We start from the raw sequence: 6,000 nt of genomic DNA, 5'->3' as shown, positions 1-6,000 counted from the left end.
AAGTGACAATAATAATGATGCAAAATCCACATGAACGAAATAGAAAGATCAACGATTACAAATTCAGAATAAAAGATGTAATATGTCCAGAGCATACCAATAAACAGAGTGCTAAAGAAAGGTGAGCATTAAATTACAAAAGTCAAGAAGGGCCATACCATACGTAAATAGAAGAAGCAGGATCATTGGTAGGGAAAAGCCAAGAAGCACGGGTCGTACTCTTCGTCGCTATGTCCTGAGGAGGTGCAAAAACAAAAAAGGTGAATGGACCAAAGTTTATAATAATACTAATAATATGAAAACATTTTATTTATGAACATAATAACACCCAGTTTTGAAAACATATATAATACTACATATAGGTTTTATAAAAACCCTAACATGCCAAGTAAAAACATTCGTAAAACATCTGTAAATCGTATTTATGATGTACTTAACTAGGGGCATCATAGTTACACGAAGGCAGTACATGTCCACCACCCAAAGGTGAAGCTGTATAACTTGTCCATCACCCGAAGGTGAAGCTGAGCAACCTATCTATCACCCGGAGGTGAAATTGTATAAAATTGCATAACATCCACACCAACACTAGTTGTGGCTAGTGAAGCTATCTGACACTGCTTTCAACAATGAAGCTAGGGCTATATCATATATCATATATCACTCATCCTCATTATCCGTGTCCTATGGCTATAGATAGCTATACCCATGGTGTGCCGATGTGTCGTATGATAACACACTAGATAAGTACCAAAAACATATCTCAAAACTTGTATCAAGCATATGAGTTCAAAAGCTCAAACCTCGTCTCATAAATCCATTGCAAATCATATTCATAAACCCATAATAAACTTATATGTTAATCCATAGAATTTCATAAACGAAAATCCAATGATTCATAGCCTTTAGTAATATATAAATCCGATAAATCATAATTATTCCATAAAAGCAATTTAAATAAATCATAAGTTTGAAAATCTGTAACATATATTATAAATCATGCTTCATTCATAAAATATACAATGCATGCTAGACTAATATTTTATAAAAACATATAAGTTTAGAAGGGGTCCACTCACAAGTATTCTACTACTGGAGAGCCGTTCGAACTAGGATGGACTGGATCACTTCCCTCTGTTGCACCTAAACACAAAGAGAGTACATGTAATAAAACTCTACTAAAACGATGGAATTTTGGAAAACGGACAGCGGATTCGGACTCGGCATGTCAAAAAAACCTCAGGAAAGACCTCGGGTTCCCCCACGCCGAAATGAGTCATCGGAAAATTGCCCGGAAAAGTCGCCGACAGCGTAGCATAATATCTTCGATGGATACACGTGTGCTCCATGTACCGGCTCAGACGATCCTTCACGCGGGCCAACATACAGACCCACACGCTGACTAGGGGTCTGGGTATCAAACCTGGGTCGGATCGGACTTGGATCAGATCTGGGCCTGGGTCTGGTGGTTTGGGCCGAGTTAGGGTTATTGGGTTTGGATTTTGGCTTGGATTGGATTGGGCTAGGCTAGGGTTTGAGTTTAGGCTTAGGTTATTGGGCTATCTGGCCCAAAGGTTTAAGCCGAATATTGGGCTGGGTTTTCTGGGTTACGGGTCAGGTCAACCCGATTAGTTTGACGGGTCATCGGACTCAACGAAGGGGAACACCAGACTTTTGGCCGGGAAAATTTCCCAGCTCTATTTTGGGGTCAAAACTCCATTGTTTACAATGATTTTTAAACCAAAAAGAAGCTAAGGGGGAATAGAACAAGTATTTACCAATCCAAGGGTTGACTGTCGTTGGAGTTGGCCGAAAATCGCCAACAACTGTCGTGAACCTTGCCGGAAAACTGAAAAATGTTTTTCCCGAGTTATTTCAGCGTTCAAACCCTACCATAACACCTCAAACACTATCTAAACACAATATTAAGCATGATCTAAGAAGATTTAGGGGGTGCTTTGAACTTACCTCGTCGGAGATCACATGCACAGTGCCGATAAGGAGATTGAAGGTGAAGGAGAGAGAAAAGGAAGCCCAGATGATAATGATAATGGTGAGGTCCTCATGATGCCTGTGTGTACGTAAACATATGTGTGTGTGTGTGTGTGTGTGTGTGTGTGTGTATGGGGCCTCGTTGCAGAGGATGAAGCCAAGAGAGAAAAAATAGAGAGTTCCAGAGATTAGGGGAGAGGAAAGGAAAAGAAGCACCAAACAGTGGGTGCCACGTATCACCGATGTAAAGGTCCAAAAGTGGTGAAATATCTCTACTTGTAAACTTACCAAAATGCCATTGCGTTCAAAAATTCGTAAAAGCTTTGTTTTAACTTTGAATTCGTTTTCGATCATGCCTATATGTTTATATCGACGAGTACTACTATAATAAAATATAAGAAAAATTCCAGCATGTCGTCGAACGAAGGTCAATGAAAGTTAACCTTCATATAGTTAGGGGTATTTTAGTAATTTTAATTAATTAAAACGTAATTGTCTAAACAGGTCGTTACACATCGCATATTAGATCTCTAGAGTATAGCTCAGAGCATGCTAGATGCTTTCACCGATCTAGCGCGAGTGACAAGATCACGTATTCCAGCTGTGAATGTGCTTGAAAAGATAAATGTACCAAATGTATGACGCCACTTTGGCTGATCCACGTACATTAACGGTTAGGCAATCCTTTGTCCCTACACACAAGCGTGGCAGACCTTTTGATTCAAAGGATTCACACCCTCGGAAGAGGAAACCCACGATACAGGCACCTAAAGAGCCTACTGTGAATCCGATTGTCACTTACTCATTTATCCAACTCATGAGGAAATTTTTTATTATGGAAGCGTCATTGAAGAGTCAAATCCACCTCCTGAGAGATTTTGGTCTATTATGCTAGCTTAGATGATGTTTGGTGTAGAAATGAGATGATCGTTGACGATGCATTAACATATGCAATAGCTACTAACATTATGTTGAGCAATGACACTGAACCCCGCTCCGTTGATGAATGTTGATGTAGAACTAATTGGTCAAGCTAGAAATAAGCAATCCAAGTTGAACTTGATTCGCTTGCAGAACGTAAGGTGTTTTAACATGTAGCTCCTACTCCTCCACATGTGAAGCCCATTGGCTACAAGTGAATTTTCTCTTGGAAGCATAATGAGAATATCAAAATTGTGCATTACAAAGCTCATCCTGTTACATAAGGCTTTTCACAACGCCCCGGGATTGACTGTGACAAAACTTATTCAAATATTTCCAAATCTCGGAATAAGCTCTCAATTCGGCTGAGACGTTCACTCTACAATTTGAAGCAATCTGGAAGAATGTGGTATAACCGTCTGAGCAAGTATTTGACTAGTTAGGGATGTGAACAACGAACTATGCCTTTGTGTGTTCATCAAGAAGTCACATTCTCACTTTGCGATTGTTGCAGTATATGTCGATGACATGAATCTCATCGGAACTCCTGAAGAGCTCGCGAGAACTGTCGCGCACCTAAAGTCAGAATTTGAGATGCAAGATCTAAGAAGGACTCGATATTGTCTCGGCCTCAAGATAAAGCACCGCTCAGATGAAATCTTAGTACATCAATCGAACTACACCCAAAAAATGTTGCATCACTTTAATAAGGATAAAGCAAAGCCTTTGAGTACTCCTATGGTCGTTTGATCGTTAGATGCAAAACGAGATCCCTTATGTCCGAATGAAGATGATTAAGAGATTTTGGAGCCTAAAATTCCTTATCTAAGTGCGATAGACGCTTTATTATACTTAGCTCAATGCACTAAGCCTGACATTTCCTTCGCTATTAATCTTTTGGCAAAATACAGTAATGCATCAACACGCAGACACTAGACTGGTGTTAAAGGCATATTCTGTTACCTTAAGGGTACTTCAGATTTTGGCTTCTTTTATCCCTATAGGATCCTTGAGCAATACCGCACCCCCTTATCTTGAGTCCATTCTTGCTTTGTTGGTTATGTCGACACATGATACTTATCTGATCCGCACAAGGCGCGTTCTTAAGTAGGTTATGTCTTTACTATTAGAGGCATCACAATCTCTTAGAGGTCAACTAAATAGACCTTAGTTGCCATTTTGTCTAACCATGCTGAAATTCTCACCTTACATTAAGCAACTCGAGAATGCTTTTGGTTGAGAGCAGTTGTAGGCCATATTTGAAGCTCATGCGATCTTTACCTCGTCATTAATGTCACGATGTCGATTTATGAAGACAAAGTAGCATGCATTGAAATAGCTCAAGAAGGATTATATCAAAGGAGACAACATGTCATGCCTCGGACCTGGGGTCAATAGGAAAAAAAAATCTCGAACCCAAATTCGGCGTGCGAGCTGAAAATAAAATTAAATAAAAGGAAAGTGAAACTGGGTGAGAAAATATGAAATTCCTTTTATAAAAATAATTCATGATTCCTTACAAGACTAAAATAAATAAATACAAATTATATCCTTACACTTAATCCGATCTCATCCCGTCTACCCTTTTTGACCGTTTAATTCATAAACCTGCATAACAATAGAGGGGTAAGCTTTTCCAAAGCTCAATAGGGACATAACCTTATTAAAGTAAATTGACAATATTAAATTACGCGTCACAAAATCACGTAATGAAGTATCAAATCATTATTGATAATAATGCATGAGTGCAATGCAATACTCTTCATCTTTACCCGTTAATTCATATAATAAAACACGCGGACCTGCACGTCCCATACCGTGCATTTTACCTCTACAGTGGTGGTTCGAATGTTTTAATATACAAATTAACCCCTTGTAACTCAATCATCCCAATTTCCCTTTTGGTAATCATCTTGCCTAAACTCTTCGTCGTCAGTCCCGAATTACCCTTAAAGAATCTATGCACTATGGGCTTACCTGAGATCTGGTACCTGCTAAGAGTTTGGCTCAAGTACACAAAAGATCATTTCCAACTACCCCCATTTTCAGAATTCCTTCCTTAACACCGAAATTCCAACCACTTCTCACACATCATGAATGATGCATAAATAATGTCATTTCATCTTTCACATGTCTAACAGTATATTCTCAACGAACAACATTTCAACAACAATTCAATAATCAATAACAAGTAAACACCCAAAAGCAATATTTATATCCAATTAGCAAACCATATCACATTAATCAACCAACAAGATCAATAATAATACTATAACGCTTCACCAAATTTAATAAAGTCAATATCCGTAAAGGTCTGTCATATTTCCCCTACCTGGATTTCAAAGCATTGAGATAATAACACAAGAAACCACAACTGTGATAAGCTCCTATTCACAAGTATAAGAAAATTACCAAATGCCTTATATGAAATTTAATACTAATTAACACACTTAAAACTCATCAGTTCCATGTTACTCAATTCAAAAGTCATTTGGTTGACTATAATACTGTACAAAATAGTTTCGTATATAGCAAACATGTATAGTGTGCTTATTCAAAAGTCTTTTGCCTTCAAAACCATTCAAGTAATATGTATAAATTAAACTATACATAAAACCATTTACCAACATGCTTATTCATTTAAGAATAGACATACATCCATACATATACATACATATATATATATATATGCAATACATGCTTCGACTATTCTCTTTGCAATACAGCAACATCCAAGTCTCCTAAAGTTCAATGCCTTTCCAAGAATAGGAATCAACATGGTATTGTTATGTAACATGCGAAATACAGAACATAAGAGGCTATCACTAAAGAACAACATGAATAGAAAGACTTTTCTATAAAACTAAATCAGCAGTATGAACGAATTCAAATATATATGCATAACGATGCCCATCAGCCCCTTTTTAGTTTAGGTACAAACATTTATAATTTATTAATAACATACAGAGATACGAGGCAAATAACTAAGACGAAAACCTAGAAAAGGAAAACTCTTTAAACCTGAAAGAGAGTAAACCCCAATAGAAAACATTTCATCTAGCCAGCGAAGAAAACCAAAGCAATAAC

This window comes from the organism of the source record quoted next, unplaced genomic scaffold (assembly GCF_019419815.1).
Source record: "Pyrus x bretschneideri cultivar Hongxiangsu unplaced genomic scaffold, Pyrus_bretschneideri_v1 Contig23, whole genome shotgun sequence".
Taxonomy (NCBI): domain Eukaryota; kingdom Viridiplantae; phylum Streptophyta; class Magnoliopsida; order Rosales; family Rosaceae; genus Pyrus; species Pyrus x bretschneideri.
This window is presented reverse-complemented; position numbering follows the sequence as displayed.